Source organism: Micromys minutus (genome assembly GCF_963924665.1).
Source record: "Micromys minutus genome assembly, chromosome: X".
In the NCBI taxonomy this organism is placed as follows: Eukaryota; Metazoa; Chordata; class Mammalia; order Rodentia; family Muridae; genus Micromys; species Micromys minutus.
Genome location: NC_137970.1, coordinates 88,146,335 through 88,160,690, shown reverse-complemented (window position 1 = coordinate 88,160,690; position 14,356 = coordinate 88,146,335). Strand labels below are relative to the sequence as shown.

At 36.3% G+C, this 14,356-nt stretch overlaps 1 pseudogene across 1 annotated transcript in view; it reads right to left on the bottom strand.

Moving 5' to 3' along the window:
• The window catches only part of LOC308415109 (eukaryotic translation initiation factor 3 subunit L-like), a 106,070-nt pseudogene extending 93,169 nt beyond the window's left edge, over nt 1-12,901 (bottom strand). The window contains exon 1 of the transcript in view: nt 12,871-12,901. The product of the transcript in view is annotated as a eukaryotic translation initiation factor 3 subunit L-like (transcript). The remainder of the gene's footprint in view (nt 1-12,870) is intronic.
• Between the last annotated feature and the right edge of the window lie 1,455 nt (nt 12,902-14,356).

The following is a 14,356-nucleotide window of genomic DNA, read 5'->3' as shown; positions in this document are numbered from 1 at the left end:
CCAATTAAAGCATCAAACCATACCTTTTATATGTTTTCTCGATTTCGGTAGCTGTAAAACTCTTAGATACATATGCACAAACAAACAAACAAACAAACAAACAAAACCCAACTATACTACCATAGTACTATTACTGCTGCCAAGAAGTACATACTGGCAGGAACCAGATAGAGATGCCTCCTCAGGGGCTCTGGCAGAGTCATACAGATACAGCTGAGCATGCTTGCAGCTAACTATCGGACTGACTACAGGGACCCCATTGAAGGTCCTAAAGAAAGAACTGAAGGAGCTGAATGGGGTTGTAACCTCAAAGGAAGAACAACATCATCAACCAACCAAACCCTTTACAACTCCCATGGACTAAAACACTGACCATTGAGCACACACTGAGAGACCTATGGCTCCAGGTGCATATGCAGCAGAAGATAGCAGTGTCTGGCATCAATATGAGAAGAGGTCTTTGGTCCAGGGTGGGCAGGTTTCCCCAATGCAGGGGAATGCCTGTGCAATGGGGTCAAGAGGGTGATTAAGAGTCAGTTCACCTTCATGAAGATGAGGGGAGGGGGAGTGGTAAAAGGGTGGGAAAAGGGGATAACATTTCAAATGCAAATACGGAGAATATCTAATAAAAACTAAAAGAAGGATAAAAGAGGAAAATTTCTTAAGTTATATTTAAATTTCTTAATAGCCATTGCCAAACTCTATTTAGTGCCTAATACCACTGTAACTATTAAATCTTTTGTAATGAGCTATTAGAGAATATACCACTTGTAGAACCCTAAAAATAAAAAAATACAAAAAATACAAAAAATGTTAACATCTGAAATGTCTTAAAAACATTGCACTCCTCTGCTGCAGTCCACCTGCCTGCTGCCTCCCTGATGTACGCATGAAATTTTGGGATTACACTTTCATCTTGTTTTGTAACATTAAGAGTTCATGTAAGTGCTTCCCGTATGGACAATGACAGAGTATTTTCAGTTGGTTAAGATGCCTATTTGCTATTTCCATGTTATGTTTGTTTTACATGTACTTTATGCTTATGGTAACTAGTAAGATTTCATTGCATACCATCAAACCTTTAAAAAAATCAAATACTGACAAAAATATGTTCATATAGTTTTTTGCCAAAATGCTTTTAAAAATCTGTACATATATCTCTTTCTTTTTTAAATAAAGTAGTAAGAGAAAAAAAAAAAGATGCCTACTTGCCTCACCCAGTATAGTAACTCTCCCTTTAGGCTATGCTTTGATTGTCCTAATTTGACTTGAAGTTTAATCTCCCATTGCATGTCATATGTAATCAGACACAGAGGAAGAAAAGCACAGACTTGGAGTTGGAGAGCTAACAGCACTGTTAGGGTCCAGGTTGAAGATTAATGGCTTTAACTACTATTTTCTCTCAAAAGACTACTTTCCTGCAAATGCAGTCTCATCTTTTTGAAATCTTAGGAATGACCCTTCCATATACACAGCATACATCATTTGGTCTCTACAAACACAAAATGTGACACTTAGATGCTCTGTGATTTAGAGTACTTGTTGCTCTCTCAAAGGACATGGATTCAGTTCCCAGTATCCACATGGTGATTCAAACCATTTTATAGCTACAGTTCCAGAGAATCTGATACTGTCTCCTAACCTATACAGCACCATGTACACACATAGTTCATAAACACATATTCAGAAAATACACTCATATACTTAAAATCAGTAAATATTTTTACTTATTTTGGGTGTACTTCTCCAAACAGACAAATTGCTAACTGAGTTTCTCTAAATAAGCCACATTAGTGTTTAAAATTCTGCATATTTATTTATTAACAAGGACATTATAATTGTGGAGAGCAGGAGTGTTGCAAAGCAAAAGAAAAATTATGTTGGAGTATCTTTACTTTCTTTGATAGCCAATAACTACTAACTTCCACATCTGACCCAGTATTCTTATTACTAAGTAAAACTTCTAAAATATTCTATAAAACATAGGAAATCTCTGTCTCTCCAGAGATCTCTGACATAGGAGAATTCTTCTAATTCTAAAGTTAGGAATGTTAAAACTTATTGTGACTAGTTAGTAGTGATTCTCAAGTTGATGAAATCTGGAGTCAACTAGGATACAAGTATGGACCTGTGGAAGACCTTTTAACCTCTGGAGATTTGTGTAAGAAATCACTTTGGTTAGTTTGAGGACTCATTCTAAAGTTAGACAGCACTAGTTCCTAAACTGGGGTCCTGTGATGCATAAAAAGGAGAAAACACCATCCACTTCTTTTTCCAGATTCAAGTGCATCATGACCAAGTGCTTCAAGCTCATGATGCTTCTGTTTCCCTACAAGTACCTTGAACATTGAACAAAAATAAACCATAAGTTGCTCTGAACAACAGAAAAGTAATTAAGACACATATGAAAGCCATAAAAGATTTGCCCATTGTACTGCAATGTAGCTACCCAATACTCCTAAATGTATTTGTTAATTCATTTATGACTTCTCTTTTTCTGTGGCAAATTTTTCCATAGTGAAACATGATTCTGTTGTTTGGCTGTGATCGCTCATATTTGGCTCAGAATAAACTCTCTTATCTCTGGAGCAAATGCTATGACTATGCATTGAGAACTTTGGAGCCAACTATATCATTTTCCTAAATTATTTCTTTTTAGTGACAAGCCAAAAGTCCTGGGCAATAAACCAGAAGATGATTAACAGGAAGTATATACTTTAATTGAAATTGCAAAACATCTGAAATATAGAATTATTAATAGAATTGTTAACTTATAACAAACTAGAGTTTTGAATAATAAAAAACTTTATAAAGTTGTGAAAAAAAGAATACAATATTTAGAACTTTAGAGGTTACATGTAAGGAATACTAATATAATAAATATAATAAATACTAATTCTTTCCATCCCTGTTTCTGCCTATTCTCTGTGCTTAGATCTGCACAAAGACAATCTGAATTCCCTCCTCCAAAACTGTCTTCTCCCCTCTTCTCTCTAACATTCACAAAAGGAAAGTTTAGCCTGAAAGGGAAAGATTGTTGCTGTTGCGAACTTATTTAAGATAAAACCTCAAAGTGCAAGAGATCCTTCTGCTAGCTAAGTTCTTTAAACAAAACCTTAACTAGGAGCTTTGCTTTTGAGGTCTCCCAGCCAATCCAGATCTCTCTTAGGTCACAACTGAATAGGAATATCTTTCTGACCTATAAGCAGTGGTTTGCTGACTTATATAAATTACTAGTTATTGGCTTAAGAAAACAATGGCTAAGCGTGGCTCCCTTCAGAAAATTGGAGAAAGACCTTAAGAACTTTAACACAATAATAATTAATGGCAATACTACCTACACACATTGAGATGAAATACTCTGAACCCAAAAATATTTCCAGAAGCTATTCATAAAACTGGGAGGGCAGTGCAAGATAAGGCCAAGAAAAACTGTAACTGACATCCAGAATTTTTTATTATTATTATGCAACGGTCTTTTGCCTGAATGTATATTTGTGCACCATGCACATACCTGGAGCTGACAAAGGTCATAAGGTCAGAAAAGGACTTCTGACACTCTGGGACTAGAGTTAGAGATAATTGGAAGCCAATATAGGAATGCTGGAAATTTAACTTTGATCCTCTATAATAGCAGCCAGTGTTCCTAACAGCAGAGCACTGTTTCTCCATCCTCCAGTTCAGACTTTGAAAATATTTAAGCAGGGCCAGTATTTAAAAGAGCCTGCTACCGTGCAAAATAACCTAAGCTCATTTCCTGGAACTCAAATGTGGATAAACCAAGATAGCTGACGTAGTCAAATGCATGCACATAGTAGATAAAATAATAAGTAATCATAAAATATTCAAACAGCACCCAAAGATTCTTTCTGAGAATTTTGAAGACGTTAGAAGAGATGATTCCTACAGCTCTGCATTTACAGAAGGGCTAGGAGAGGTGTTGGCCAATTTGGTTAAAGGAAACAACACAACATTTAGTTACGCTTGTCTCAAATAACCTCATTAGCTTAGCAGGTAAATTTTAAGGAACTACTATATTTTTTAAGCAGTCAAAACAGCTAAGCTCTCAGGCAAAGGGACATACTGATGCCTTCTATCCTGAGAGTTATTTATTGAGAAAAATTATAAAAAGTCTGACCCTCTCAAGAAAGACTGAAGAAACTTAAATACGTGCTGTTCCTAAGTGACAAAGAATCTAATGAAAGCAAAAGGCACTTTTATGTGGCTACTTGGAAGTAATTTATGGGTTATTTTCTTTTCTATCTTAATAAGATATTAGAAGAGATAACCGTTAACCAAGAAGAAGCAATGTTTCTAATAGAAACATGGGCAATATTTTACATCCCACCAAATAGCTGGAGATGTGCACAGTCTCATCCTAGCAAGGTTCCAGTTTCAATCACCAGCACTGCAAAAAAGAAACAAAAATGTCCAATCATGACCTTCCAGGCTAGCCTTGACTTCGCTGTGAGAATGTCTCTTAATGTAGCAAAAATCAATATTTACATGCTTAAAACATTATCCAAATAAAAAATAAGTTTAAACAATGGAAGTTCTATTTGCCTACAGCTAACTTTATAAGAATCCATGTAACATTGGAATTTTGTAGAAGTGGAATATATAGCTATTGGAGGGTGACATTTTGGAGGGAACTGCAATGATGCTCAGTGATTGAGAACTGGTTGTTCTTCTAGAGGAATCAAATTCAATCCCAAGCTCCCAAATAAAGGTTCACAACTACCTGTAACTCCAGTCCCAGGGAATCAGACACTCTTCTTCAGCCATGGGCACCAGAGACACGTGAAGTGCTCATACATATATGCAGGCAAAACACTGAAATACATACAAAATTAAAAAGAAGATACAGATGGTCTTAAGCACAGAAAACACTCACCATCTACAGCCAGAAATATATACATTGCCTTCTATAAAGGAGTTAAAATGACATCATAGCAAACTATCAAGAGTTTTCTTTCAGCAGTGTGAGAAATATGAGTGAAATACCTAAGTCTATTGTTATGCTAGTCTACCCTTCTGCTTTTGATCAGGATACTTTTTTATTATAGGTTGAACTTTTAAGTGTGAGTCTTTCTGTTTTCCCCTAGTCTCAAGATCACTATGAATATCTGGGTTCTTCTCTGACTTTATATGAACTTTAGGGTTGTTTCTCACTTTTCTATGGAAAACATTCCTAGAACATATTTACTCTAAGGCTTGCTTTGTAGTATATGCATAATTTAGCAATACATAGTCTTCTACTCCATGACCATATAATATCTTCCCATTGTTTTGTGTGTGTGTGTGTGTGTGTGTGTGTGTAACCCTTCTGCATTTTCTATAACATGTTCTCTTTTAACATCTGCAGTATCCGACATACTTTTAAATTTATTTTCTGTGTATGAGTATCTTCATGCATGGATTATGTGCACCAGTTGGGTACCTGGTACCCATGGAGGCCACAAGAAAGTGTAATATTCTCTGGAATTAGAAATTAAAAGTAGTGAGCCATCATGTGGGCATTGGGAACTGAGCCTGGGTCCTATGTATTTGTACTACTTGAATGTTCACAGAGATCAGGAGAGGCTATAGATATCCGATGAAACTCAAGTTACAGATGGTTATATACAAGTAGAACAACCAAGATACAGCTACACTAACGTTATAATATATGTAATATATATAATAAAACATTTAAGTATTTTTAATAAATTAAAAATGCAGTGAAATTATGTCATATTTTCTTCTACTGGCAAATGGATAATAAAATGTGCTAAATAAACACAATGAAATCTTATTCATCTGTAATGAAAAATAAAATTAAGAAATGAAGGAAAAACTATTATGCTGCACAAGGTAATCTATGCCCAATGACAAATACGGTGTGTTCTCTCTCATATGTTGATTATAGCTTTGACTCTTTGGTTCTGGTTCTTTAACACATAGTGCTTGCTACAGCCAGAAAACTAGGAAACTAGGAAAGAGATTTGAGAATAGTGTGGGCTGTAGGTTTAATCAGAAAGGGAGATAGGAGGTATAAGAAGAAAAGTTTGCAAATGGAAGAAACATTAGTAAAGGCTAAAGAGTGTTTAAAGAAGCCAAGAGGAAGTCGACTGACTTGTAAACCAAATACAAAATATAAAAGAGGGATTGAAAATAGTTATGCAGCATGAATAGATGGCAATGCTTCTAGATAATACAGATTACTGAACATAGTTTCCATTCCACATATTGTATTACCTCCCCAGCAGTGGGTCAAGGTGGCCACAGAATTTCCCCAAACAATACAAGCTCCTGTCCGTTCTCCTGGCTGCCCAGCAGAACTAGTGAATCAGATCATAATATGGAAGAGACCACATATCTTGGTTGTAAGATACAGAGAGAACAGATTGGAGCTGAGCGATACACTTCCTCCTCTTTGGCTAGCATTCAAACCGCCTGAGGGTGCAGAGTGGGAAGTTACAGGGGAAGAAAAACCACTATTCATTTTGCTGAGCTGTGAAATCTTTGAACCAGAATGCCAACATTCTGGGCAAAATACGCCCACCTGCATGAGAGCTTTCATTGTGGTGGGTATAACCTCTGATTGGATTCCAGACCTGCTCTGCTGGGAAGTAGGGAAGGCACCAAGTTTCTGATCCTGTAAGCCCTTGTCATAATCACAGAAGGTTTTAGGCCTAGGAAAGGAACTTATTATTGATGTTTAACAGAATTGAGAAAAGTGCTTTTTCCCCCTCTAGTTATTTTTTTCTTGTACAATACTTCACCAACATAGCCTCCCCCTTCCACCCTTACCACTCCCATATTTCCCCTCTTCCCCGGTTCCACTGCTCCTCTATCTCCCTTCAGAAAAGAGCCTACCAAAGGCAAAACACTTCTACAATATTTAAGAGGATAGAAAATCACTCCATTCCATCTATGTGTATATCATTACTTTGATACCAAATTCAGAAATAGTGCTATTAAAAACATGGGATAGCCTTGTGGAAATTTTTGGTATTTAAAAAACAGTATGTTCAATTTTTACATACCAAGAAAACCCTGTTTCCATGTTACGTTTAGTTTTACATGTACTTTATGCTTATGGTAACTAGTAAGATTTCAATGCATACTATCAACCCCTTAAAAAAATCAAGTGCTGGCAAAATATATTCATATAGTTTTATTCTAAAATGCTCTTTAAAATCTGTACATGTATCTCTCTTTTTTAAAAAAAAATAAAGTTGTAAGGAAAAGAAAAAGCATGGACTCGTGTTTTCAAAAGATCTGCATCTTTCACAAAGCATCTGTAAAAAGCATGAACAAAATGTTATGAAATTGAAACTATTCAAGGTTTTGACCTCTCTCTACTTTGGCATATAGAGAAGCTGGGACTTTACCATTCCATGTTTAAATGGCTTTAAAAAGCACTGAGAGCTATAGCCTTTTGCAGATCTGTAAGAGAACGAAGGGCATAAAACAAATGATCTTTATTTGTTTTGCATTTCAGAAGCAATAGGCAAATACAGAAAAATCACAACATAGCAATGAACCTACATAGGAATTCCTTTTAGTGTAGAAAACCCTGAACTAACTGAGAAATGGCTGGAGACTCGGTATAGATATGAGTGAGCACCAAGCTCTGAACTGTGAAGACAATCCGATGGAGAACTCAACACCTTAGTGAGTTGCTCTCCCCGGAAGGCCATCATGCTTTGACAGTGAATGTTGCAGATAAATGCTCCCAAACAAAACAGATAAATAAGATAATGCAATTCAAATAAGACCTCTGAACTTAATCTTTTTAAATGTGGCCAACAAATTTTTAAGACGTATGCCAAGACCATGGCTGCAGAAGCTGTTGTCTTCTCAAGGAATACTGTTGGGAAAATTGTATCGCCTCATACAGCAGGAGGAGGAACTCACCTTTTACCACATATAAACATTAACTCAAAATACTCAAAACAACGTAAACTTATAAAAGTCTTAGAAGAAAATGTATGGGGAAAATGTGGTTACTTTGAGTTTGGCAACAATCTGTGAGATAGGACACCAGAAGTAAGCCCACAAAAGATAAAAGAGATAAGATGAATTTTACCTTCATGTTAGGGCCTAACGTTTAGGTACTACAACACTGGAACAACGTGGATCTGTGTCTTTGGGTCATGCTCACTCATATGTGGCTGATGATAATAAATAGTCTCTCTGGGTTGAGAGTTTTGTTCTATATGTACACTCCTCACTTTGGTTTAGTCTGCAATCCATTGCTTTATTATGAATCAGTTGCTGACTATCCCCTCGTTGATTACAGGGCTTTTGTCATAGCATGGGAATCAGAGCATCTGTTAATTCAGGCATTTTTGTTTTTGTCTTTTCTGTTTTTTTGTTTTGGCTTTTGCTTTGTGTTTGCCTGCTTGTTTGTCACCTTGACATGCTAAAGTCATCAGGTAAAGAAAATCTCAGTTGAGGAAATGCCCATTAGATACAATTCTAGGCAACCTATGAAATATTTTCTTAAGTTTTGTACTATATTAATGGCATAATACCACTATGGGTGGTGCCCAGGCCTGGGAAGGTGGTCCCTGGGGCTATAAGAAAGACAGCTGAATGAGAGTCTGAAGAGCAAGTCAATAAACAAGCATTCCTCTATGACTTTTGCTTCAGTTTACTACCTCTGGGACCTGTCTTCAATTCTTGCCCTCATTTCTCTCAATGATGAATCAAGGCATAGAAACATAAAGGGCCGCTCTCCTCACCAACTTGCTTTTGATTATAGTATTTATCAAAGCAATAGAAAGCAAACTAAGACACAGCATATGTACGGAACATTTTTAAAACCCTTCTTGTCTCTGCACAGTACACTCAATGTGAAGGAATTCATCTACATCTAAATTTCAGCTAATGCTCATAGCCGGATGCCTAACAATTTTATGTCTTCATTGTCTACCTGCAGTTAATTATTTTGTATCTCAGCACGCTTGATATTCAACATACCCAAGATTTATTAATGTCAAATCACACACTTGCTCAATTCTCCTCACACAATTTAACCACAAAGCCAGGCTCTTCACTCTCCTCTGCATCCCATATGTCACCAGCATCTGGGAAGACACCGAGCCCTCTGTTTTTATTTGCTTCAGCGCTTTTAAGTTCACTTCTCTGAATATTTGATAAATGCCTATTTCATATTGAAGAGAACCCACAACAAAAAGAGTCAATTCTTGCACATAATTATACTTGGTGAACAACAGAGCACTCAGTACACAAGTGTTTCACAAACATGTATTTAACTAATAATATTAAAAACCTTGCACTCATCCTTAGGAAACTATATAATACAAAAGAAGTTGAATTCTTTTTATATGTTCATGCACCCAAGAGTTGAGTTATTTCTCAAGGAAATTAGGGATCACACATTGATATATACTAGTGATTTCTTCCATTATTGTCTTCAGTTTAGGGTCTTGAGTTTACCATCACTATTCTCATTTAACCGAGTTTCTTCAATATCACTAACTTGTCTAGTACAATGATTCCTCTGTCTGTTACCTCCTATTTTTATGAATCCAATGCACTGCAATTCTTTGGTTGGAAAATATAAAAAAAAACTTGGTGCTCATGAAGCAGAGTGGAGGTGGAGATGAAGGGATGGAGCTGAAGGAATGTGGATGAGGGAATGGGAACATGTAACTCAGAGCTACAATTCCCTATGGATTAAACATCTGAATCTATTTCCATACATACAAGAAAGCACCCAGAAGTTCAAGAGTCAATGATATTAATATATATAGCATATCTGGGGGCAGGGGCTAGGGAGAGAATCCTAAAGAAGCCATGGGGAGTGGAGAAAATTCTTCTGCTCAGAACCCTGATTCTGCAGTGTTGTTCAACATTTGGCTTCCCACCTTTCACAGTGTTTCTGGTTTTTGTTTGTTCTTTTCAAATCACATTCCTTGTGTGCTTCCTTTTTCGTTTTCCTTTTATTGAAAATAGATTCTTTGTTCATATAATATGCTCTGATTATAGTTTCTCTTTCCTCTACTCCTCACAGCTCCTCCCCACATCCCCTTCCCTCTGGATCCATTCCCTTGCTAACTTTAGAAATGAACAGGCTTCTAAGAGACAACAACCTAACATGACAAAACAAAATATACTAAGATGAAGCAAAATCTGTCTTGTTGAAGTTGGACACAGCAGCCCAACAGGAAAAACAGTTCCAACAGAAGGATCAAGAATCAGAGATACACATGTCCTCACAGTCAGGAGTCCCATAATAATACTAAGTGATTAGTTTTAATATATATGCAAAGAGCCTGGTATAGACCCTTTTATGCCCTGTGCTTGCTGTTTCTGTTTCTGTTAGCTCATATGTGCCTTGCTTAATTGATTCAGAGGCTCTTGTTCTCTTGATGTCCTCCATCCCCTCTGGCTTTTACTGTTACTGACTCCTCTTACATGAACTATATGAAGGTGACCCTATGAGGACTTCTATTAATGGGGGATACCCAGTCTCAACTGGTCATTTTGTCACCAGATAAAGCTTCAAGTGGTAAGTCTGGCTTATATTCAATTGAGTTGTTGGCTGAGAGGGTCCCACAAAAATTCCCCAAACAACACAGACTATTGCTAAGACAATGGTGTGCTCTCTGTAAACTTGCAATGGGACCTCATTACAAACAACAAGTCTACACAACTCATTGAATCTGGAGTGTTTTTTTTTAATGTTTCTCAAGTGAGTGATGGAGATTGTAACAAAGACAAGTATCTTTAAGTAACAATGGAGGGGCACATGCTTTTTACATCACACATTTGATGGATCTATATTCCACAGCATCTTTCTGATGTAAAGCCATCCCCCACCCCCATTGTTTTCTCCATCCTAATAACCGGGTTCTATACCCAGTCAGGAAGTGATCAGGGCACACCTGTCTTCCTGCTATCCTGGATGGTCCTGCCAGAGAGAGGACCCTAATTATGAGGTTGCACATATGTAGACAATGAGGAGCCGTGACGTCACCTGCAGTATATAAGGCAGAGCACCAGGCAGCTCAGGCCAGTGTCACCAGTCCATGTAGGGACATACTTTTCTTGAAACCCTACCCTAGCAGCCTGCCTACTAGATCTGGCAGTTGCTGCTGATTCCTCTTCCTCCTGCCAAGTAGACACCAGTAAATAACCATGATAAACACGAACATCATAGTCTTCCTAGTGGTCGGTTCTCTTCTTGTTATAATTGTTTCGTTATTAAAAATACTGCATCAGGTAAGATGCCTAATATTAGACTGACCTAAGATTAAACTAGCTGAATATGGGAATGGGCTTCTCTTTATAAGAAACAGAGAGGGGAAAGGAACCAAGACAGAGGAAAGGAATCAAGATATTTCTTCTCTAAACTTGAGTGCTCTTTAAAGTAATAACTATTTTATTTTTTTGCATAGGATTTGTTACTGAGCTTGAGGTACTACCATACTTCCAAGGCAAAAACAAGACACTTTGGCTTTCATAGTGACCCACATTTTTTCCGTTGAATCTGCCCACATTTGGAACTTCCCTAGTGGTAGGAAACTATTTAGGTGTAATATCCTTTACAGACAATCATATGAGAAACCACCGGCCTTCTTATTTTTTTATATCAGCAACAAAACTTTGGATATCATTATTGTATTTTCAAACAAAGCAAAACAGTTTGTTGGTTCTCCTCTCTCCTGATGAACCCTATCTCCTCCCTTCCCCCACTTACCCCTCCTTGCAGGCCTTGATGCTCTCCTTTCAGTTTTTCTGTATATTTTCTTTACTACCATCCACTTTCCTGGGAATCTTTTTCTCCTCTCTTGTTCTCCTTTCTAGATGTTTTGACTTTACTTATGTTTCCATCCATTTATATGTATGCTTAGACAGATTACAGACTAAGTCAGTTTGTGAAAGATAGCATACTATTTATTTTTTGTTCTTCACAATTAGAGTCACTTTAGCTAGTATTATACCTTCTAGAGATACCCATTTCCATGCAGATTTCATTTTCCTCATATCAGTGAAAATTCATTGTATATGTGCACCAAATTCTCACTACACAATTTATCTTAGTCTGCATTTATGCTGGTTCCATTTCTTAATTATTGTGAACAGAGTGAGCAAAAAGCCTAATCTTCTTGGTAAGATATCAAAGCTTTTGGCTGTGTGCTCAAGAACGGCATATTTGGTTCAAGAAATACTATAATTTTTAGAGAGACCTCAATACTTATTTCTGTAATTTTTTAATTTGTTTACCCACCAGCAGAGAAAATGGGTTACTTTTTATCTACATATTTGACTAATTTTGTTTTTATTTGTATTCTTCATGGTGGCCATTCTTACTGGCACAGGTTAGAAACTCCAAGTTGTTTTAACTTGTATTTCTTTAGTAGTTAGGGAAATGAACCACTTTCTAAAATGTTTCTTGGCACTTTGAATAGTTTTCTGTTGAAAACTATCCCATTTTACTAACCCATTTATTGATTCATAGGGAAGTTTAGAAATTTAAATTTTGTAGGTCTTTGCAAAATGTGAATATTAGTTCCTTTGTTGACATATATCTGGCAAAGATCTTTTCTCATTCTGTAAGCTATTCGTTCCACTGATAATATACTTTCTGTGAAAACCCTTTTGAATTTCATGTAGTTCTCTTTGTTCATGTTTGTTGCTCTTCCCTGTGTTATTACCTTTTAACACACACAAAATTCAATTTAAAATAGACCATATATCCTAACTTAAAACTACAGTTTCATTTAAGAATTAATTCCTCTTCTCTTGTTTTACTTTGTGTACCACAAGCCACACCCACTGCAATGTCAAGTTACTGTCTTTCATGTTTTCTCTTATGCCAGCGCTCTATTCAACTACATATGAGTAAATTACCCTCATAGGCAACTGCACGAATGGCCACCATGATCCCATTTATTTTATCTTATTAATTTTTATAGCTTGCAAAGTAAGAACTTTAAGTATACTCAGTTATTTCAGGTCTAAATGTGGTGTTTAAAGTTTCAGTGAAGTGCTTTTACATAAAATTCAAGGGCATGGGTAAAAGCTACTACTGGACATCCAGGAAAATTCATGTAAAAAATATAGCACTTTGGATAACAAGGCGACTTCTTTGAGCTTTCCCCCCTACCACCCAATCTATATATAAGTAAAACACTCTTGTGAATTAGTGTTACCCTTCAAAACATTTCTAATCTCTAGCCCCTTCTGTGAATCAGTTGGGTTTTATAACTAAATTGGCATGAGGTGGGATCCAGAAATTGCCAGGATCTGATAAATCACAATATAATTCTATTTACAGTTTATCATGGAAAAAAGAGCATCCAAGCCATTGTATCCAGGAGGGAAAACAGTAACTAATTCAATGCGAAACTACATCCCGTTCATTCCACTTAGCATCAAACGCAAACTTAAGGCCAGTGGTATTCGACCTGTTCCTGGTAAACAACAAGCATCGGCCAACATGAATTCAGTCAACAGCAAGGCTAACAGACTCCAGCAATTCATGTTGATGAAAGGCTTGTACGATTGTGTGAAAGTCATCAAGAAGCCCACCCGAAAACCCGTCAAGGATTCTGACAGCGGTAGTAACAATTAAAACACTGATATTTCAGTTGTTTGTGTCAACTAAAAACTGACACATTAAAAGAAAGTGGGTGTCAGATCCAGATTACAGACATTTATTGCTTTCCTGGCATTTTGTTTTACCACTCAATTACAGGCATTGGCTAACATATTATTAATTAAATATATTATGATTAATTATATAATACACAATTAATAATTTATGTATAGTTAATTATATATTATAGGGAAAGATTACAGAAGCCTATAGTAGAAAATGGGAAGGCAGTTCAAAATGTAAAACTCACAAAATAACAAGAATAACTTCATTTACATTTAAAATTTTTCATCTAAATTATTGCAGCCTAATATTACATTTGTCTACAAGTATCATCAAAGGGAGAGGAATTACATGGAACTGTTGTCTATTATTCTGGTGACTGCTTATTATTATAAAATCTTTATAGTAAAAAGAAAATTGTCATTTACGAGACTGCAATATATGTTTGTCATAAATGAAAATGGTGAAGGAATGAGGCAAGACTTTCACTGCTCCTTTTGGCCAGCTTTTGAGAAACTATTATTTCCATTTTAGCTTCTCCCTGCCCAAATTTTCTCAACAGATTTAGCTCTACAAATTGCATGTGGATATTTAATTGGTAAAAACAAATCCAACTCTGAAATAGCACTAAAAATATAATGGGAGCAAATTTTAATATGATTTGAATTACAATCAAGAGTAAGATTTTTAAGTCTTAGTCTGTCATCTGTCTCACATAATACTCTATAAAATAAC